Source organism: Hyperolius riggenbachi, chromosome 11 (assembly GCF_040937935.1).
Source record: "Hyperolius riggenbachi isolate aHypRig1 chromosome 11, aHypRig1.pri, whole genome shotgun sequence".
NCBI lineage: Eukaryota > Metazoa > Chordata > Amphibia > Anura > Hyperoliidae > Hyperolius > Hyperolius riggenbachi.
In genome coordinates this window covers 131,814,314-131,837,761 of record NC_090656.1, presented here as the reverse complement: position 1 = coordinate 131,837,761, position 23,448 = coordinate 131,814,314, and the positions used below count along the sequence as shown (strand labels likewise).

General features: G+C 46.6%; 1 protein-coding gene across 4 annotated transcripts in view; it reads right to left on the bottom strand.

Moving 5' to 3' along the window:
* LOC137538793 (sulfotransferase 1B1-like) overlaps positions 1 to 23,448 on the bottom strand; it is an 80,100-nt gene that overhangs the window by 42,777 nt on the left and 13,875 nt on the right. For 3 of the 4 annotated variants that reach the window (XM_068261117.1, XM_068261118.1, XM_068261120.1), the window contains exon 2: positions 16,014 to 16,154. The exons of the other annotated variant lie outside the window; for it this stretch is intronic. The gene's annotated coding sequence lies outside the window, so the exon portion shown is untranslated. The remainder of the gene's footprint in view (positions 1 to 16,013; positions 16,155 to 23,448) is intronic. 4 annotated transcript variants of the gene reach the window in all.

Here is a 23,448-nt window from a genome sequence, read left to right as displayed (position 1 = left end):
TGCAGCACAGGAGTTAGCAAACGAGTTGGACTGTGCTAAATCTGAAACGCATACACAGGCTTAAAGCGTTCTGAGAACGAGAACGTAGCTTTTTATGGAACAGGATGTAATCACAGTCTGTGGAAACTAGCATTTTCATTGAAGAACTAAGGCACTTTATTTGAAACTGTGATATGGAAGTATCCCTAACAGAATGGGTTGTGATATCTTATGAAAAGTTGCACTAGTTGTCAGCTGCTATATCCAACAGGAGACTACAGTCTATTGGGCAAAGACTTTGTGTGCATGTGTGATATGAATGGGGAGCGCTCCAATCCACATAGGCATTGTTTTAGTGGGGAGGGGGTTGTTTATATCGGGTGTTTGTGCAATTTTGATACCTTAGTAAAATTGATATGCATTGTGAGAAACTGGTTCCCCACTGTATACTGAAATATATACCACCGATTCTGCTTTACATAATGGATAGTGAAACAATGAATAATGAAATTTGATATTCATACTTGAATTGCACTACATGTTATTTGCATAATGTATGCCTGCTGTTGTATATTACACTAATATTTATTTATGCTATATGCACTGAGGTGTACGTTCTGGGTTCAATACATTTTCCTTACCATTCATTTACTCAGGTCTGATTGGGGAGGAGCTTATGGGTCCACCCCTTTCTTGTTCAGTACTTTATAAATTTGGTGCCAGCCGCCTGCACACTTGATGCCCTGATGACGCAAGACTGCGAAACCGGTTGGGAAGGTGACAGGCGGCACCTTTTATCATTTTACTGGTTGTGGACCAGCATACAAGCACAAATTCATGTTGGGATTTCCTGGTCCTGGGCCATGTATGTAAGTTTTTATTGGTTTTATTGGTTTATTATTTTCTTATGGCTTATATTGATGGCCTACAAATAAACGGTTTACACTTAGAACTGCTGTTTGTTTGTTGTTTTATCTATACTGGTTCTCTGGATGCTATACCCACTTTAGGAGAAGGAATGGTGGACGTTCCGATCCCTGGATGATCGTGGTCCGGTCCTTTTGCCATTGAATTTGAGATATACAACCTTATAATGTGGGTTGTTAGTAGCTGGTATGCCCCTCTTTACTCTTTTAGGTGTTGGTCAACCACGAGATTATACAATACTGGAAGACCACTGTGGTGCAATTCTACAGACTGCATAAGACTTATCTAGTGATCTGCGCTGATTTCTTTTATCTTTATTTCGAATTGCAATAAAATCGAATAATTTAATTGTATTGTGTATGGCCACCTTTAGGCTGCGTTTCTACTGTGCTAGCATCTGTCTGCGAGATGCGATGCTGGCATTTGTTGTAATTCATGCATGGCTAAAAGCATTTGCACACATGATGGGATTTTTAGCTGCCGCATTTTGGGATTTTTGCCCTCATGCAGATTCGGAAGCAGCTCCAACAGCAGAAACTCAGCCTTAAAAGATACCCGAAGTGACATGCGACATGATGAAATAGACATGGGTATGTATAGTGCCTAGCACACAAATAACTATGCTGTGTTCCTTTTTTCTTTCTCTGCCTGAAAGAGCTAAATATCAGGTATGTAAGTGACTTACTCGGTCCTGAATAATCTGTACAAAGGTGGCCACTAATGATCCAATCTTTTTCATCCAATTTTACCAAATCTATGTAGTATAAGGGTAAATTGAGTGAATATATTGAATGGATAATATAGGGAGTGCCCTTATATTACATAGAAATGGTAAAATTGGATGAAAAACATTGGATCATTAATGGCCACCTTAAATGACTCACGAGGTGACATGTGACATGATGAGATAGACATGGGTATGTACAGTGCCTAGCACACTAATAACTATGCTGTGTTCCTTTTTTTCTTTCTCTGCCTAAAAGAGTTAAATACCAGGTGTGTAAGTGGCTGATTCAGTCCTGACTCAGACAGGAAGTGACTACAATGTGACCCTAACTGATGATAAATTCCCCTTTTTATATATTTCTTGCTCTCAGAATCCATTTTCTGCTAGGAAAGTGTTTTATAGTTGGAATTTCTTATGAGTGAGGGTCACACTGTGGTCACTTCCTGTCTGAGTAAGGACCGAATCAGCCACTTACACACCTGGTATTTAACTCTTTCAGGCAGAGAAAGAAAAAAAAGGAACACAGCATAGTCAGTGGTGCTCAAATACCCCTTTTTAAAATTCGAGTTTGGTCGAATTCGAATAGTAAATTATTCGAGGTCAGTCGAATATTCGAGTCGAATAATTTTTACTATTCGATTCGACCTCGGACTTCGAGCTGACTATTCGAGTCGGTATTCGAGCTCATTATTCGAGCTGACTATTCGAATTGGCCTTAAATAGCTTCCAACACTTGTTTTGAGGGTGAATGATGCAAGAAACATCTTTTTTTCCAAGTAACAACAGCAAGTGATTATGTGGGGATGTTCCTTTAAAAAAAAAAAGGTGGAAAGAGAAGTTGTGTCCAGAATTTTGTTCAGTACTGTATATACTTCTTCTTCTTCTTCTTCTTCTTCTTCTTTATCTTCTATATCTTCTTCTTCTATATCTTCTTCTATATCTTCTTCTTCTATATTGTCTTCTTCTTTTTCTTCTTCTTCATCTTCATCTTCTTCATCTTCTAATCTTCATCTTCTTCTTCTTCTTCATCTTCTTCATCTTCTTCTTCATCTTCTTCATCTTCTTCTTCTTCTTCTTCTTCATCTTCTTCATCTTCTTCTTCTTCTTCTTCTTCATCTTCTTCTTCTTCTTCATCTTCTTCTTCTTCATCATCTTCTTCTTCTTCTTCATCTTCTTCTTCATCTTCTTCTTCTTCTTCTTCATCTTCTTCTTCTTCATCTTCTTCATCTTCTTCATCTTCTTCATCTTCTTCATCTTCTTCATCTTCTTCTTCTTCTTCATCTTCTTCATCTTCTTCTTCTTCATCATCATCTTCTTCTTCTTCTTCTTCTTCATCTTCTTTATCTTCTTCATCTTCTTCATCTTCTTCATCTTCTTCATCTTCTTCTTCTTCATCTTCTTCTTCTTCATCTTCTTCATCTTCTTCTTCTTCTTCATCTTCTTCTTCTTCATCATCTTCTTCTTCTTCATCTTCTTCATCTTCTTCTTCATCTTCATCATCTTCTTCTTCTTCTTCTTCTTCTTCTTCTTCTTCTTCTTCTCCTTCTCCTTTTTCTATATCGTCTTCTTCTTCTTCACTTATTTCTCTTTCCATTTTTTTTTTAAAGAAATGCAGCTATTTTTGAGCGTAACAAATAGCTGGTGGGCGCACGCATGTTGGAAGCGCCATTGTATGTGCTCCCTGGCAGTGGAAACACACAGACAGCAGGAGGTAAATTCAGCAGCAGGAGAAGGAGGATGAGTGTGTGGCAGCAGGCAGTCAATGAGGCAGGCAGCGTGACATAATAGCCCTGGTACCTAGCGGTGATACCAGGGCTGTAAATAAACACAACAGGAGGTCCCAGACAGCGGTCGTGCAGCCCACATCGTGTCCAATACACAACTGGGACAACACAGTTTTCAACCCGGGCACCTCAGAAAAATTAAACTTTTTTTTATTTTAATGGTTTTTTGGTTTTGGTTTTACAACCAATTACACAGATATAGCTATTATTTGACGTAATAGCTGGTGGCAGAGTGGCAGCAGAAGGTAATTCTGTGTACCCTGGCAGTGGGAAACACAGACAGACAGCAGCAGCAGCAGGAGGAGGAATGGAGGAGGAGCAGTGTGAGTGTGGCAGCAGGTAGGCAGCGTGACATAATAGCCCTGGTACCTAGCGGTGATACCAGGGCTGTAAATAAACACAACAGGAGGTCCCAGACAGCGGTCGTGCAGCCCACATCGTGTCCAATACACAACTGGGACAACACAGTTTTCAACCCGGGCACCTCAGAAAAATTAAACCTTTTTTTTTTTTAATGGTTTTTTTAGTTTTGGTTTTACAACCAATATAGCTATTGTTTGACGTAATAGCTGGTGGCAGAGTGGCAGCAGAAGGTAATTCTGTGTACCCTGGCAGTGGGAAACACAGACAGACAGCAGAAGGGCAGTACACAGCAGCCCACTGTAGGTGTAAAATGTGTGGCTGCAGGCGACGTAATAGTCAAAGTGAACCAGGCTGGCTTAGTGAGCAGGAGCCAGGAGGTGGTAAAGGGTGGTAAGGCACATTAACGATGGTTCTAAGTTCCGGCAGCCAGTTCATGTCCCCCTCTCGCTGACAACAGGGGCCAGGAACTCGCCTTCCACCCACGCCTGGTTCATCTTGAGAAACGTCAGTCTGTCCACAGACTTGTGAGACAGACGTGAGCGTTTCTCGGTGACCACGCCACCAGCTGCACTGAAGCAGCGCTCGGACAGCACGCTGGAAGGGGGGCAGGACAGCACTTCCAGGGCGTACTGCGCCAGCTCGCTCCAGATCTCCAGGCGCTTGACCCAATACTCCATGGGATCAACAGGGGCATCGCTGTCAAGCCCGCTGTAGGACCCCATGTAGTCAGCCACCATGCGGGTCAGGCGCTGGCTGTGACCGGAGGAGGATGCTGCTGCATGCACCTCCTCTCTAGTCACTGCTGCCGGAGCCTCTACAGTCCTGTAGAGCTCGTGGCTGAGAGACAGCAGGTCTGTGGGGCGCTTGCTGCTGGATGCAGGCACCTGCTGCTGCCTCTGTGCTGGCTGCTGGACAGTGGGGGTGGAAGGCTGGGGGAAGGCTTCCTCCAAGCGCTCAACAAGGGCCTGCTGCAAGCTCCTTATTTGTTGCGCTGGGTCTCCTCCTGCAGGCGGCAGGAACTGGCTCAACTTCCCCTTGAGGCGTGGGTCCAACATCATGCTGATCCAGATGTCCTCCCTCTGCTTCATCTGGATCACCCTGGGGTCCTTGCGCAGGCACGCCAGCATGTGCGCTGCCATTGGGAAGAGGCGGACCACGTGTGCTGGCACATCGATGGCAGTGCTGTCCTCATCCTCCTCCTCTGCCTCGTCAGCCTCATCCTCTCTCCACCCCCGCACCAACTCAGCTGCGCTGTGCTGCTCCCCCTCATCAGCAGCAAGGTCAGGGACCTCCACCAAGTCCTCCTCCTCCTCCCCCTCAGAGGTGGACTGTGCAGCTGCTTGCCGCTCCTGCTGGTCCAAGGCTGCCGCTCCCTGTTCCAGCAAAGCATCGAGGGCCCTGTTCAGCAGACAAACCAGGGGCACTCACTCGCAGACCATAGCATGGTCCCTGCTCACCATGTTAGTGGCCTGCAGAAAGGGAGCCAGCACTAAGCACACCTGCTGCATGTGCCTCCAGTCATCATCGGGGACGATGGACGGGATGTTGCTGGTCTTGTCCCTTCTCTGAGCGGCGGAAACAGTGGCCAGGGCAAGGTACTGGTTGACAGCGTGCTTCTGTTCAACCAGACGCTCCAACATCGCCAGGGTGGAGTTCCAGCGAGTCGGAACGTCAAGGATCAGCCGATGGCGTGGCAGCTCCAGCTCCTTTTGCACGTCTTCCAGGCTCGCACAGGCTGCAGCCGAGCGCCGGAAGTGACGCACAACGTTCCTTGCCGTTTCCAGCAGTTCGCCCATCCCCTGGTAGGTGCGCAAGAACTTCTGCACCACCAGGTTCAGCACGTGGGCAAGACAGGGGATGTGGGTCAGGTTTCCCCTGTCTATTGCGGCAACCAGATTGGCCCCATTGTCGGCCACCACCTCTCCGACTTTGAGGCCTCTGGGGGTCAGCCAAATCCTCTCCTGCTCCTGGAGTTTGGCCAACACATGGGTTGCCGTCAGCTTGGTCTTCCCAAGGCTGACCAAGTGCAGCAGCGCTTGGCAGTGGCGGGCCTTCACGCTGCTGCTGAGGCGGGGGGTTTGGCCAGGTGTGCCGGAGGATGGCAGAGGATCGGAGGAACCTGCTGCAGTTCCCCTGACCCTGCGGGGTGGCACCACCCACTGTGTTGCTGCTGCTGCTGTGCCCGCTGCTGCTCTCCCATCCTCACCCCCTTCCACCAAGCTGACCCAGTGGACAGTGAAGGACAGGTAGCGGCCTGTCCCGAAGCGGCTGCTCCAGGAGTCCATGGTGACGTGGACCCTTTCACCAACCGCGTGCTCCAGCCCTCGCTCCACATTGGCCATCACAAAGCGGTGCAGTGCAGGAATGGCCTTGCGGGAGAAAAAGTGTCTGCTGGGGAGCTGCCAGTCTGGGGCTGCGCAAGCAAGCAGCGCACGAATGTCGCTCCCCTCCTGCACGAGCGTGTACGGCAGGAGTTGGGAGCACATGGCCCGTGCCAGCAAGCCGTTCAGCTGCCGCACGCGACGGCTGCTGGGAGGCAGAGCCCTAACCACCCCCTGGAAGGACTCGCTCAAAAGGCTCTGGCGTGGCCTTTTGCTGGCACGGGAATCAGCAGACACAGCGGAGGAGGCCACTGAGGACTGGCTGCCAGAACAGGCCTCAGTGTCGGCGGGAGGAGTTGCAGAGGGGGGAGGAGCAGTGCGTTTCCGCACTCCTGCTGGTGCTGCTGGAGGAGCAGGAGGGCGGGTGGCTGCTGTTGCTGCTGCTGCTGAAGGCTGTGCAGTGATGGGTGTGGTGCCACTGCCAGCACCAGAAGCCTTCAGCCTCTGGAACTCCTCATGCTGGTGGAAATGTTTCGCAGCAAGGTGGTTGATGAGCGAGCTGGTGCTGAACTTTAAGGGGTCTGCACCTCTGCTCAACTTCCGCTGACAGTGGTTGCAAGTGGCGTACTTGCTGTACACAGTGGGCATGGTGAAATATCGCCAGATTGGTGACAGAAACATCCCCCTACAACATGGAAGCGCTGCTGCCTGTCTCCCTGTGGTGGTTGGGGGGGGGCTTGGGTGCGGCTGGTGGTGGTACTGGCAGATGCTGCTGCTGCTGCTGCTGAGCCTGAGACACCCGCAGGCTGTGGGACCTGCCTACTGCTGCCAATGCTTGCAATGATGCGCCTCCTTGCAAGGCCCACAAGAGCATCCTCCTCCTCCTCCTCAGAGCTGCTGAGGACGACATCCCCTGGAGGTGGTGGCACCCAGTCTCTGTCTGTCACCGGGTCATCATCATCCTCCCCCTCCTGAAACATGTCCTGCTGGGATGATGACCCCCCAAACTCCTCTCCTGATGCATGGATGGGCTGCTTGACTGTCGCCACAGTCTTGCTGTCCAATCCCTCATCCCCCAAAGTGCCCATCAGCATCTCCTCCTCAAAATCGCCAACAACAGCAGACAATACCCTGATGGTGCCTGGGGTAAAAATACTGCTGAGTGACAGGTCGCCAACTTGTGACGGTGAACTGGCCTCCTCCCCAGACCCTGCTGGGCGGCTGCTGCGAACAGGGGTGGTGGTGGTGGTGGTGAGGGTGGAGGCCTCGGATGCAGAGCTGATGGCGGGCTGCTCATCCTCCGTCATGAGTTGCACCACAGTGTCTGCATGCTTTTCCTCAATGGGACGTTTCCGACCCGGCTGGAGGAAAATCGGAGCAGGTGCTACACGCTGCTGCTGCTGTGTCTCTGCAGCGTGAGTTGCAGATGCTCCTGCTGGGCGGCGCCCAAGGCGTCCACGGCCAGTGGCTATGGGAGGAATGTTAGCCACTGACGCTGCTGCTGCTGCTGCGGAACTGTGCATGGTGGCGCGGCCGCGGCCTGCCACAATGCTGCTCCCTCTCCTCCTGATTCCCTTGCTGCCCTTCCCCTTGCCCAAACCGCGCTGGCTGCCACTTCCAGACATCTTCGATGTTTTGGGCGTATAGACAAAAGTTTTTTAAAAGGGCGGGTGAAAAGTGGGGTACTTTAATGGAGTGGGTTGGTGGGTGAGGTGACTGAGTGAGTGTCCCTAGTACAGTAAGTAAGTAGTAACAGTCAGGAAGTACAACTAGCAGTTACAATAATCAGTAGTAATCACAAGTAAATTTAGTGTGTGTACACTACAGACAGTGAGTGCACGCACGCGCAAACACGCGCAGGAGCTAGCCTATGAACAGTGACTGAGTGAGTGTCCCTAGTACAGTAAGTAAGTAGTAACAGTCAGTAAGTACAACTAACTAATTACAATAATCAATCAGTAATCAGAAGGAAATAGAGTGTGTGTAGTGTGTGTACATAGACAGTGAGTGCACACACGCAGGAGCTAGTAGCCTATGAACAGTGACTGAGTGTCCTAGACTCCTAGTACAGTAAGAGTAAGTAGTAACAGTAAGTACAACTAACTAATTACAATAATCAATCAGTTATCAGAAGGAAATAGAGTGTGTGTAGTGTGTGTACACAGACAGTGAGTGCACACACGCAGGAGCTAGTAGCCTATGAACAGTGACTGAGTGTCCTAGACTCCTAGTACAGTAAGAGTAAGTAGTAACAGTAAGTACAACTAACTAATTACAATAATCAATCAGTTATCAGAAGGAAATAGAGTGTGTGTAGTGTGTGTACACAGACAGTGAGTGCACACACGCAGGAGCTAGTAGCCTATGAACAGTGACTGAGTGTCCTAGACTCCTAGTACAGTAAGAGTAAGTAGTAACAGTAAGTACAACTAACTAATTACAATAATCAATCAGTTATCAGAAGGAAATAGAGTGTGTGTAGTGTGTGTACACAGACAGTGAGTGCACACACGCAGGAGCTAGTAGCCTATGAACAGTGACTGAGTGTCCTAGACTCTCAGTCTAGGACACTCAGTCAAGACAAGAAGTGAGATGTTGGCATTGCTGAGTTGCTGAAGGTCCCAGCTTCTCCTGCCGTCAGAGGGCCTGGGAGCCCTCTGATTGGCTCTAAGGACAACTAACAACTACAACTACAACTAACTAATTACAATAATCAATCAGTTATCAGAAGGAAATAGAGTGTGTGTAGTGTGTGTACACAGACAGTGAGTGCACACACGCAGGAGCTAGTAGCCTATGAACAGTGACTGAGTGTCCTAGACTCCTAGTACAGTAAGAGTAAGTAGTAACAGTAAGTACAACTAACTAATTACAATAATCAATCAGTTATCAGAAGGAAATAGAGTGTGTGTAGTGTGTGTACACAGACAGTGAGTGCACACACGCAGGAGCTAGTAGCCTATGAACAGTGACTGAGTGTCCTAGACTCCTAGTACAGTAAGAGTAAGTAGTAACAGTAAGTACAACTAACTAATTACAATAATCAATCAGTTATCATAAGGAAATAGAGTGTGTGTAGTGTGTGTACACAGACAGTGAGTGCACACACGCAGGAGCTAGTAGCCTATGAACAGTGACTGAGTGTCCTAGACTCCTAGTACAGTAAGAGTAAGTAGTAACAGTAAGTACAACTAACTAATTACAATAAGCAATCAGTTATCAGAAGGAAATAGAGTGTGTGTAGTGTGTGTACACAGACAATGAGTGCACACACGCAGGAGCTAGTAGCCTATGAACAGTGACTGAGTGTCCTAGACTCCTAGTACAGTAAGTAGTAACAGTAAGTACAACTAACTAATTACAATAAGCAATCAGTTATCAGAAGGAAATAGAGTGTGTGTAGTGTGTACACACTACACAGACAGTGAGTGCACACACGCAGGAGCAGCTAGTAGCCTATGAACAGTGACAGTGAGTGTCCTAGTACAGTTACAGTATATAACTACAATACTAATACAATCAGTAGTAAAGGACAGCAGAAATACTGGTATAGATGAGAGAAATAAACAGAGGACAGGAGAGAACAGCTGCCCACACAGGCAGGCCCTGAGGCCTAAAGCTGTAAGCGTGCAGCAGCTGTCTGAGTCTCTCTCTATGTAACACAAAAGCTACTAACTAAAATACAATGTCTAACTAACTAACAACAATATAGGTGTGTATAGGAGGTGTATGTGAGCAAAAACGCTAGGTAAATGACCACAATAGAGCTCTTGCTAAGCCAAAGCACAAAGGAGCAACTCTCTCTCTGTACAAGTCTCAGGCAAGCACGGAGAAACCTAACATGGCGGCCGCTATTTATAGGGTAGGGGCTGGCCAGGGTCCCCCTCTGTGATTGGCTGCCGTCAGAGGGCCTGGGAGCCCTCTGATTGGCTCTAAGGACATCAATCTGGGCTATGACGCTATTCGAGCTCGGTACCGAGCTCGAATAGCGCCGGTTTGCTCGAATAGCTCGAATAGTGAATGGGCTATTCGAGTGTACTCGAATAGCCCATTTGAATAGCTACAGCTATTCGGAGCTCGAATACCGAGCTCGAATAGCTGAAAAAGAGCTCGAATATTCGAGCTACTCGAATATTCGAGCTCTGCTGAGCACCACTAAGCATAGTTATTAGTGTGCTAGGCACTGTACATACCCATGTCTATCTCATCATGTCACATGTCACCTCGTGAGTCCTTTAAGGTGGCCACTAATGATCCAATGTTTCTCATCCAATTTTACCATTACTATGTATAAGTCGAAAGCTCACTGTTTATCCATCTCTAAGTTAGCCAATAAATGGTATCATCCTGATTCAAAACTTCTTGCTTTTACTCATGGCTAACACGGTACAACACTTTACTGCTTCTACTATGTAATATAAGGGCACTCCCTATATTATCCATTCAATATATTCACTCAATTTACCCTTATACTATTATCCATTCAATATATTCACTCAATTTACCCTTCTACTACATAGATTTAGTAAAATTGGATGAAAAAGATTGGATCATTAGTGGTCACCTTTATACAGATCAGATTTACTGTATCACATGTATTTTTGCACCCAATAACACAGGCACTTTCTACTCCATCACTGGGAGGCTTTCCACACTTCACAGCAGGGCAGAAAAACAAGTGCACACACTCCATACACTTTCACAACAGATCAGAAATAAATCACAAGGAAACAACCAGACAACCAACAGTTTTAGATAGAAATTAAGCACATAATTTAGAGTGTGAGGTGGGAATAACACTTACCAGTGGTGAACTCTCTCTTTTACTAATATTTTTCTGGAAGGAAGAATGTATTGAATGTGTTTGGATTACGCAGTTGTCATCTGCAACCCTTCCCCCAAGTTCAGTAAATATGTATACCCACAATGAAAGGTTATAGCACCTTTTCTTTGTCAGGGAACACCTTGGCAGCTCAAGATATTAAATTCTTGGTAAATACAGGATTAACAAACTGGCCTTTATAGCCAGGATCCTGGGGGGATTATATTTCTTTATGCTTTCCATAATCTTTTCATAATCTTTCTCTCTACCATATAGTCTTATACTCCATTTCCTTCTATATTTGTTATTTTAAGGCCAGTAATCTGATTATTCACTTCTTTAGATGGCTTAACAATTATTGTGTTGTCTCGCACACACTAAAGTTACCCATGCACTAACTCAAATTCCCGCTGATATACAGCAGATTCGATCACTGTGATTGAATCTGCTGTGAAATCGATAACGCAAATGCTGAACGATCGACCGATCAGCAGTCGACATCAATCGATTCAGTCAATCGTTCGCGGCGTAAAATTTTGCAGCGTTCGATTGGAGACAACCGACACAGCATAGCGGCAGCAATATCACCTTACTGGCCGGCGCAAATCCCCAGGATTGGTTCAGGAAAGCCAGAAGATGACCCAGCACCGTCTTGATGATGTATTATCAGCTCTTTATTGAAGCATCATGAAGTCGACGTCCTCCCTTTATCAAGCCTGCAACGCCTCTGACACAGTAATCAAACATCCACTTTTATATACTAGGCTAAAAAATGATGAGCCAATCAGGATAGGGACAGTGACGCTGGGATGGCCAATCAGAAGCAAGACTGACACAAAGGCGGATACAAAAATCAGGAGGACCTGATGGGGAACTGCTAGCCACCAGTTTCCTCCAATCAGGAACAACCTGGCAAAAATGACAGCCAATCCAAAGAAAAAACAATATTTATAGAAAAGATACTGATCACAATTCTATATGGCATTTTGATAGCTTTAACCCTCCTCAAATTATTCGTAATATTCCTAAAAATCTGTGAAACATCTGCGGCTGCGGGCACGCAGAGTGTCTCCGCAGCCGCCTCAGTTCCCTGCTCGGTGGGTTTTTCCGTTCCGTCAGCGTCTAGCATGCCGAGGACAGAATTATCATTAGCACATAGGGTTGCTGTATCGCGCAGCCGCGCACGTAGACAGGACCTTTATGCTGGGAGGAGGCGCGTCAGCTGACCTGCTGGTCGGCTGATGTCAGAGGGGACTCACGCCGCTCAGGATTGGCTAATTGTAGTGGGCGCGGCTGTAAGGTCTCCTCTGCTTCTTAAGCCTGCACGATTCACTCGCAACATGTCTGCTGTTGCGAATACATACGTATTAGCGCTCAGACCTTAGACTAGTATCCGGTGTGCTTTGATCTGGGAGGAAACCAGGGATTTCACGCAAGACTAGGACTATTGTTTATTGTATTATTATTGATATTCTGTGTATGACTCTGGCTTATCTCTGACTCCGCTATTGCTTAACGTTTCTGTACCTCTGCCCATCTGATCTACTTGCTGAACCTCTGCCTGAATATCTACTACTCTTTTGCCTACTGATTCTGTACTGTATCTGCCTCTCAGTTGCCGAACCTAGCCTGTCTGACCTCTCTACTCACCAGTGGGCCCTTGCCACTGGTGAGGTGCTTTTCTGATAGTACCCACCAGCTCCTCTGGTGAGGTTTAGTTAAATCTACTCAGTTACTGTTTCTGATAGTACCCACCAGCTCCTCTGGTGAGGTCTCATTAAACTAATCAGTTACTGTTGCACCAAGCCCATCTCACTCTGTGTTCCTGTTAGCTATACTTGCATTATTGGTGATTCTGCAGATCACCACATAATCAGACGTCTGTGTTGCTACACCAAAACATTATTACAATCGTTACAATCTGTTTCAGAGGGTAGACCATATAGTTAGTGACCCTGATGTTAAGACTAGAAGGTTTAAAGAGATGGAATTGAAATTCCGGGCTAGGAACTATCCTCTTGACTTCTGCTACGAACCTATCCTCTCGACCTGTTCTAAACGAAACAAGGGGGGACCCTCTCGGATCCCTTTTGTTTCTACTTTTTCCACGAAGTCTAGGGAGATAGCATCTATTATTAGGCGTCATTGGCCACTGTTACGTCAAGATTTTCCAACTGTTGCGGAATTTGTTAATCCTCCTCTAATGGCATATAAACGAGCGCCCACGATTGGTCAGAAACTTGTTTGAGCAGATATTTTTGCACTTAAAAAATCTCCGATTGCTATGAGAATAAGATTTTTTACTTGTCTCTCATGTCCTATGTGTAAAAATACAAATAAGGGGAGTGTTTTCTATAGTCCTTTGACTCGCAGAAAATATCAAATTAATGGCTTTTTTTACTTGCGATTCGAGCTATGTTATCTATTTGTTACATTGCCCATGGGGTCTCAGTTATGTGAGTATGACTACTCAACCGCTTAAAGCTCACGTAAATCTGCCATTAGAGGTCAGTCAAGAGAGCAAGCAGTTGCTGCTCACTTTACCGAGATGAATCACTCTGTCAGTCAATTAAAAGTATCACTGATAGATTCAGTACCACTACCTAGGAGGGGGGGAAATAGGGTGAAGATGTTACTTAGAAGGGAGGCATTTTGGATCAAGACTCTTGGGACCTTGGCACTCTAAATCATCATGAGTATGAGTTGCGACCCTGTATTTAAACTGAGTGATAATTTTTATTGGATAGTGATGCTGGGTTCCCCCTGTGTTTTGCTTGACCGGCTAGGCTAAGATCATCTTTTTAAACTTTTTTTGAGGGATTTCCCTTTGTTTTGCTAATCTGGAAGATTATGTTCTTCCGTCATTTTACCAAGAACATTGTACAAAGGAGTATAAGTAGGGTGTGGTGCACCGCAATATTACCCTTATTTCCAACCACAAGTTATGCTATTAGCGCGACCTGCGGTACTCAAGTAGCGTGACCATTGCTATGGGGGACACAAAAGAAACTAAAATGCTAACTATACTACTTTAAGACACAAAGTTACATACTTTGGTAGTTAAAATATACACTCTACATAGTATTTTTGATATGCATGAGACCATAGAAAAGTGTGTGTAGTTTTACAGGAGCGAGAATACAAACATGTGTGCACATGGATATGCATTGCGCCCTATTAATAAAACATCTACTAAAAAGTGTGCATATGGGATATTTAAGATTGTACACAGAATACGTAGTTGTTAACATTGGCATTTAAGAGTCTAATCTAATATCCGGTGGTGTACCTACCACAGGGCTGCAGGAGCTCACAGCACCAGGTGTAGCCATGGCTAGGGTTGCCTCTGTGGTGCTCAGTCACTGTGTTTTTCCACTTGGGATCTTTTTTTCACAGTTCGGGCAAAGTTTGGGAAAACAGCATGCAGGGCAGGAGACTGTACTACTTCCTGAACTAGATGTAGCACCCCTCCCCCTTAATGTGTTTTTCCTTGCTCTCTACACACAGCCTGCAGTGAGTTAATATGCAGAGCAGCAGGGCGAGTGGAGAGAATGATTGCTGTGTTGCAGCTGGGACATTAGTAGGGAGAGGTGGCAGGATGTGTTTAGTGCTTCAGAAGTCTCCTGTCATTACTAGCTATATGCACTGGCTTCTGTAATACCAGAGCGCCCTGGACTATTGATTATTTATCCCGATCAGAGTAAATAATCAATAATGTGGAGCAGTCTGCTGTTGCAGAAGCCAGTGATGCAAGCGCTGAAAGCTGCCTCCTGTAGTGAGCAGACTCAATAAGTTCCTGGCAATTTAGATTAGCATGATTGCAGGTAATCTTATCTCTTTTCCCAGCTCCCCCTCCCGCCCTGTTGTCTTCCCCATGACCCTTTCCTCTTTTTAGATTTAAGTGGCTCTGTTTAACAGCATGTCCCTGCCAAACAGCACTGGTGATGTCTGCAGTCCTGATGAGATGCCTTCCTGCCATTTCTCCTCTCCCACCAGGCTCTCTGTCCTGTGCCTCTTCCCTATTTACCCCCCCCCCCCAAGCATCTCCCTCCTTCATATGTCCCCCTTTTCTGACTGTACTCAGTGGAGCTCATAATCTAATCGTACCATAGTCATAGTCTAATGTCCTACCATATTATTAGAATGTATTTATATAGTACTGACATCTTCTGCAGCACTGTATAGAGTACAGCGTTTCATGACGGTTATCCCGATGAGTCCTTTTCCCCAAAAATTTGCAGCAACACGCTCGGCACCCCAATCTGTCAACCCTCCCATCAAAAAAATTGGTTGGGGGGGGGGGGGTCTGTTAATAATCAACACCGGGTGTCAAATTCCCTAGGTATGCTGCTGCCAATATCTATCTTAATTCTCTTTTTTAACATATGTGAGGAAATTTAAAAATGTATCTCCTCCGCACCATATACTCATAGTTACTATGGATTGGCACATCCCACTGACAGGCGGATAATGTGATAGATTACCCTCAGCTCTCCTTGCACAGCCATTTCTCGCTTCACTAGGCACCAGTCAGAGAGAAAGCAGACACTAAGGTAACTATTACAGGGGGCCCAAGTCAGCAGCCTGTTGGAATACCTAGTGGTATCTACCTATGTAAAAAGCACACCTTCTAAAATGTTCTGATCAAAATATTGGGTAAAGTGGAGTCCCTTCCCTCTACTACAGTAAAAAAAAATGATGGTTCCTAATCCTCCTGAAATCTCAAAGTGTTCGGTTTGGATTTTGATTGGATTGGATTTTTATTTAAAAGTGTATTTTTTAATAAGCAATATATTTACAGCAGAAAAATATGAATCTTTAAGATGTTCAAAGTTTACAGTTCCATTAAATTCACTTTTTCTTGCAGATATTAAATTGTGGATCAAAAGTTGGTTAACGTTGAAATATTACTGAGTCAGTGTCGTTACTGAGAAGACAGTGTTCTAAAATAATCATAATAAAATGCTAACACTCAATGTTTAATAGGCAAAGCTAAATATTTAATGTTAAGCGTACCAAGAATTACCAGAATTAATATAATATTAAATACAGTAATATAAAAGAATGAATATTATATCAATAAGGCATACCTCTCCTCAATGATATAGAAGGTCTCAACCCAAGGCAGTTGTTGTCAGGATTTGAGGTCCAGACCACACTACTTCTCCTTTTATACCAAATTATTAAAATGGCTGAATAATTGGAATTTTCCACCGCTGTATTTTCTATATCTAGGAATGAAAGACACGGTGACCTTGTTATATCTGCAGCTTTTGTCTAAGTCTCCAATTGAAATTATAAACAATTTTCCTCAGCTTAATTTTAAATGTATTCTGAAAATTTTGCTATGTACACTTGTTTAAGGAATAACTCTAACTAGAATTTAACTAGCATATATTTTGCTGAGCTTATTTAAATTATAATAGTTAATATAGAAGACAGGGTTTCAATATGTTTATAACAAGGAATCTGACTAGCCAAGATGCTCTTTTGAACATACACTCTCTGCCACCCATTGTTTTAAAGGGAACCTGAAGGGAGAGAAAGTTTGCCAGATTTATTTCTTTTTAAACAATACCAGTTGCCCAACTGTTCTGCTGATCTTTCTGGCTTCAGAAGCGTCTGAATCAAACACCTGAAACAAACATACAGCTAATCTTGTCAGATGTCTGTAAGGAACATATAGGGCCTGATTCACAAAGCGGTGCAAACTTTTTCGCGGACTTTTGCGTGCGCAATTTGCCGCAAAATTGCGCGCACAAAAGTCCGCGGTTGTGCAAATCGAGGCACTTTGCGCGTGCAAAAGTCCGCAAAAAAGTTTGCACCGCTTTGTGAATCAGGCCCATAATTATAATCATCTAATATGCTTGTTCAGGGTCTATGGCAAAAAGTATTAGAGGCAGAGGATCAGCAGGACAGCCAGGCAATTTGTATTGTTTTAAATAACTATATCAGCCTCAATATCCCTCTCACTTCAGGTTCCCTTTAACCCTTTGCCTGCCAAGCACGTACCTGGTATGTTATGGCAGACATAGGCTATAAATGCCAAAAACGTACCTGGTATGTTTTTTTGGCATTTCTGCAGGGGGAAGAAGTGGGGAGGGGGGGCCGACATCATTCCTCCCTCTCTATGGGCCCCCCTCTTGTGCCCCCCTGCAGAATTGGAGCAGTGGTGAAGTATATAATTAACTCACCCAATCGCTCGCTCCATGCGGTGTCCCTGCTACCAGCCGTCTCCTCTTTACTTCCTGTTTCCCTGTATGACACGTCATACAGATATTGGGCGGCCAGAGAGGAGCCTGCTGCCGGTGGGGACACTGCATGGAGCGAGCAATTGGGTGAGTTAATTACACACAGCACTGCAGCTCCAGCTCTGCAGGGGGGCCCATGGAGAGGGAGGGAGGATAATGTCGGCCCTCCTCCCCAGTGTCACCTATATCTGGCTACCTATACTGACTGCGTCTATACCTGGCTACTTATACTGGGAGGACCTACACCTGGCTACCTATACTGCCTGCACTTTTATCTGGCTACCTGTACTGGTGGCACCTATACCTAGCTACCTGTACTGGCGGCACCTATACTTGGCTACCTGTACTGGCTGCACCTATACCTGGCTACCTGTACTGGCGGCACCTATACTTGGCTACCTATACTGGCGGCACCTATATCTGGCTACTTGTACTGCCTGGCAGCACCTATACCTGGCTAAGTGTACTGGCGACACCTGTATCTGGCTACCTATACTGGCTGGCAACACCTATTCCAGACTACCTATATTGGCTGCATCTATATGTGGCAACCTGTACTGGCGGCATCTATTCCAGGCTACCTATACCTGCTGTACCTATATCTGGCTACCTGTACTGGCAAGACCTATACATATCTTATATCGTTGGATTCAGCAGAATCGAGGCTTTTACAAACTAATATTTTTAATTTTTTTACATATTGCACTCAAACATTTTGTGATAACTCCAGAAAAAGCACTAAAATTGTGTTTCAGTGTTCAAGCCCAATATGTCCTATTTCATGTAGGTTTTCTTGTCAAAAATCCTAAGTAAACCTAATGAGTGCAAAATGGCAGTAGATGTTAGCGTTTAGGACAAAATTGGCTGTCAGGGAAAGGGTTACCAGAAACATATACTGATTTGACTAGTCATTTATAGCTGATAGATAATGTTACCATTGACTATGCGACCAGTGATTGGTGTGAGCTGCCGGTGACCACCCAGCTGTGGCCCATTGAGATTGCCTCACCAGAGACAGGGAAACCGTGCGACACTTCAATGCGGAGCACAAATTCGCAACATTCTCATAAGGCTATAGATGGCGCTATGTGCATACACGGAACCACACATATCCCTTATTTTACCTAATGAAGTGGGTCCACTAACCTACGAAACGCGTTGTCTAAAACTATAATAGTCCCACTACTTTCCTCATTTTGATTTGGTTTTTAATTATTATTTGTGCTTCGCGCGTACTACAATAACTCCACAATGTTTGACCTGAAGTACCTCTGATACTGGTGCTACAGCTTTATAGACATGACAAAAATTAGAAGAGCATCTATCACAAACATGTTTTTTATATTTTTTACTGTATACTTTTACCATACTATTACCATCATTGTCACTATCACAGAGGACACTTTACTTTGTATATTTTTTTGTCTTTATTCCATAAAATATTTTGGTCAGTTTTCTATGTAAAAAAAATCAATACTAGGGAAACAGAACTGTGCCATTAGTAAAAGGAGTGTAGAGAAAATTCTGCCCATTGGCAGTCACCAGGTAGGTGTGGCAACAATGGGTATAACACTTAGGGCTCGTTCAGACTATACGCCCTGCCGTGCGCATTTTGGCAGCGCATATAGGGCTTGATTCACAAAGCGGTGATAACCCAGTTATCACGCCTAAAAGACTTTAGGCGTGATAACCTTTGCACCACTGAGTTATCACCGATTTGTGCTGCTCTCCGCGCGAACGCGCATGCGCGCGCAAATTCCCATAGGGCTCAATGGGCGCTGCGCGCGAAGCACGGTGCACTGCGCGCGCAGCGCGCAAAACTTTGCGCGCGGGAGATCGCGCGAGTTTCTTCTTATCACGCCTAAACTGAGTTTAGGCGTGATAAAGGGCTTTTCACCAGCGTGCTAACTGTTAGCACCGCTTTGTGAATCAAGCCCATAGTGTGCGACACCAAGAACGGTAGAAGAACATAGACAGCCCTTTGACCGCTCCCATCATGTGCGATGCGATATCGCACTGCTGCATGAATTTTTGGGAATCGCAGCGCAGATCCCACTCACTGTAGTGAATGGGATCTGCAGCGCATTGTAGCGCAGATGGTGTGCGATCGTACGCATTGCGTTCTGACCGCACAGCCATCTGCGCTGAATGATGTGAACCAGCCCTTAGCCCCATAATTTGGGCCATGTCACTGTGGTACTATATGACCGAGCTAGCTGCTTGATCTAACTCCTGGCAACTGGAGGGAGATAAGCAGTGTGAAGGAGCTGCTGGCTGCTGCTTGCATGGACCTGGCCACTGCTGACAACTTAGTTTGATTTACATTTAAAATGTACTACTTTTTAAAATGCTACTAAAATATTCAGACATGGCCAGTTCATGGATTCTTACAAAACTCCTGTTTTTCTGAGCATGCAAGAGTTTATTTTGGTTGTTGATTATCTGTTTTGGGTAAACATTAACTAATGAAAAGTAACATTTTTTGGCAGGATTATAGGTGGTCATCTAACATATTCAGGACAAAGGTGATATTACACCACAGTCACATGAAAAGAAGTGTACATATTAAGGTGATTCTTTCCTAAACAGAACACTGACCCTAACATCAGGTCTATAAAGCCATTGCAGTCAGCTGAAACAATCTAACAAATGACTCCATACAAAACCATTACTAACGCACACATGCCATAAAAATGGAGTTGCATAAAACAACACTTTTCTAGGCTACATTACAATATGGTAAATATATATTATTATTGGAGGACTTCCGGGGGGGGGGGGGGGGAGGAGCTCACCATGATGGAGTGAGGGATACGCTGCTGGACTTCAGGTCCCCGGCTTGGCGTATGGATGGCCGCCGTTAGCTTGGATCTCCCCGCATGCTGCCTGGTCCGCTGAAAGCCGCAGCAAGGGGACATGGTAATCCTTGCAGACTGTCATAGGAGTGCCAAGGCCAACTAAGAGGATCTCCCCCTGGACAGTGTGGGTAGCTGAAAGACGGGGGGCTGATCTGGCGGAAGGAAAAGGGAAGTGTGCATCCCTGGGAGCCACCGGGAGGTGGAAGGCTTGGCTGCGGCAGGGAGGAGAGAGGAGCCCACGGTAGTTGGCGGTTCGGGAGGCGCTAGTGCTTGCGCCCTAAGCGGCTACAGAGGTCCACGGCAGAGGGGTGAGCCTATGGAGGAGAATTGTGAAAGAACCAGAGGCTGAGATCCGAGGTGGTGGAGGAAAGAGGCCGGAGTAGCGTGGCTCACAGCGGTTGGTGACCTGTTTGGCATACCCAGGCTCCCCGGGTATGTGTGTCTGGAGGGGGAGAAGTGCAACAGCAGCAGAGCAGCCCCAGATGGAGATTTGAAAAGGGCATATGCTGTGAAAAATACCAGAGTTGAGACAGAAGCATAAGGTAAAATAGAAGGGCAGCTGGAGTGGTAAGATTAAAAACACAGTGTTATTGAACTGCAATTCATAGCCAGACATTAAGATCCCCCACCACCCCACCAGACATAAGCATAGACTGCTGTTTAAGGCTGCTTACACACCAAGACGTTACAGGCGCACGTTAGTGCGCCTGTAACGCTCCCCCAACGCACAGCAATGTAACACAAGTGGGCTGTTCACACAGCCCACGTTGCGTTACATGTAATGCTGCACGTTCTCCGCAAAGTGCAGCATGCTACGGCGTTGGAGCGGCTATAGCCGCGTTAGACTGTTTGCACATGCGCAGTGGGGGGCGGAGAGGAGGCGGGGAGAGCCAGCTACAGTAGCCACGCACATGGCTACTTAATATTCACTGCACTGGCGGCAGCTGATTGGCCGGCGGGACCACGTGATGCGGAGTGTCTCGCTCCGCATCACGTGGTCCCGCTGGCCAATCAGCGCCACTCTGGGAGACATTATAGGAATCGAGCCGCCTAACGCGGCTCACTCTACCGTCGGCTCTTGCAGCACCATACGTTGTGTTAGGTGCACGTTATGCGACCTTAACGTGGCACCTAACACAACGTCTTGGTGTGCAAGAAGCCTCACACTTAATACTGTGGATGTAAAGATGGTTAAAGATAAAGACAAGGAAAAAAACGAACACTTCCCTGAAAGATTCAGAAGCTCCCCAAAGATCAGTCAATACGTTTTTTGCAATCTCTGAAAAATCTAATAGCAACAGACTGTTCATAGAGGGCAAGGGGTCGGCTGACAACGCACTGCCACTGTCCAACGCAAGCTCCCCCCGGGTCAGAGGCCAATCAGAATGGGAATATGGAGGAAATCTGGAGATACTTGCGGAGCATGCCAATGAGGCAGGATTTAGAGGCCCAATTGTGGTGTCCGTGAGGACTGAGACAGCTGAGATTAAGGAGGGAGTAGTGGAGTTGCAAGGGAAAGCTAAAGCCCTGCGGGAAGCAGTAACAAATTGCAAGCTGAAGTAGACACCCTTAACAGGGACAAGGAGAAACAGAAAGAGGTTAATATCAATTTAAAATATGAGATTGAAGACTTACAGAATCGTGAGAGGAGGAAAAACCTGAGGGTAAAGGGGGTACCAGAGACAATTCAGGGAGAGGGCATTGTTGGTTATCTACAAACCCTGTTTAATGAACTGATGGCCCTCCCGGAGGATCATGTGATAAAAATGGACCGGACACATAGGGTCTTGCGGGCCCCCCCAAAAGAAAAGGAACCCCCAAGAGATATAATTTTTAAATTTCACAACTTCAGGGAAACAGAAGCAGTAACAAATGCTGCAAGGCAAAGGGGCCAGATAAACTGGAAGAGGTCCACAATAAACATCTACCAGGACATAGCCCACAAACAGCTAGGAAACCATTGTTGACAATCTTACAACAAAAAGAGATAGTGTAACGATCGGTGAAGCACAGAGAGGTCTGATTACCGGTGATCTGCAGTATCACAGGGAATACAGACGTATACCAGATTATATGTGATCTGCAGTATCACCGATAATCCAATACAGGCACGTGCAGAGGGGGGTGCTCTGGGTGCCCAGGCACCCCCTCTTTTAAAAAACTTCAAAAAAGGCCCCTCTCGCGGGGCAAAATAAGCTCTGCCCCTGATCGCAATAAGCCCCGCCCACCCCGGGAAGCTCCGCCCCCGCCTGGGACACTTTGAAGTGAAGAGGCCCAGACAGGAATCCTAGTGTGGCATACTGACCTCTCCCTCCACCTAGGACCCATACTGACTTCTACCTCCCCCAGCACCCATAGTGACCTCTCCCTCCACCTAGTACCCACAGTGACCACTCCCTCCCCTAGCACCCACAGTGACCTCTCCATCCACCTAGCACCCACAGTGACTTCTCCCTCCACCTAGGACCGATACTGACCTCTCCCTCCCCAGTACCCACAGTGATATCTCCCATCACCTAGCACCCACAGTGACCTCTCCCTCCACCTAGCACCCACAGTGACCTCTCCCTTACTCAGCACCCACAGTGACCTTTCCCTCCATCTAGCACTCACAGTGACCTCTCCCTCCACCTAGCACCCACAGTAACCTCTCCCTCCCCCAGCACCCACAGTGACCTCTCCCTCCCCAGCTCTAGCAGTGATCCTGCCTACACCAGCACCCCCACACTGACCTATCCCTCCTCCAGCACCCACAGTGATCTTTCCCTCCCCCAGTGGCTACCCACCTTTCCCCTGCAGCACCCACAGGGACCTCCCATCCCAAAAGCAGCACCTACAGTGATCTCTCCCATTGCAAGCGCCCACAGGGGCCTCTCCCAACACCCAGCATCCACTCCCTCCTCCATTAACTACACTGACTATCCAGGCACCCACAGTCACCTCCCCTTCCTCCAGCACCCATATTGATCTCTTCCTTCCACAGCACCAGCAGTGAATTACCCTTCCCCCAGCACCCACATTGACCTCTACCTCCCTTAGCAGCAAGCAACTATTCCATTCACAGCAGCACCCATAGTGACCTCCCCCTCTACCCCCCCCAAGACCCACAGTGACCTCCCCCAAAGGACCTACAGTGACCTCCCTTTCCTCCAGCACTCATACTGACCTCTACCTTCCTCAGCACCCACAGTTACTCCCCCCAGCACCCACAGTGACCTACCCTTCCCCCAGTACCCACACTGAGCTCTACCTCCCCCAGCAACCACACTAACCTCTACCTCCCATAGCAGCAACTATGCCATTCATAGCAGTACCCACAGTGATCTCCCACCCCCTGCACCCACAACAATTCCACCAATGTTCAGCACCCACATTACACTCAACCAGTAACCCCCACTATAGCAAGCACCCAGTAC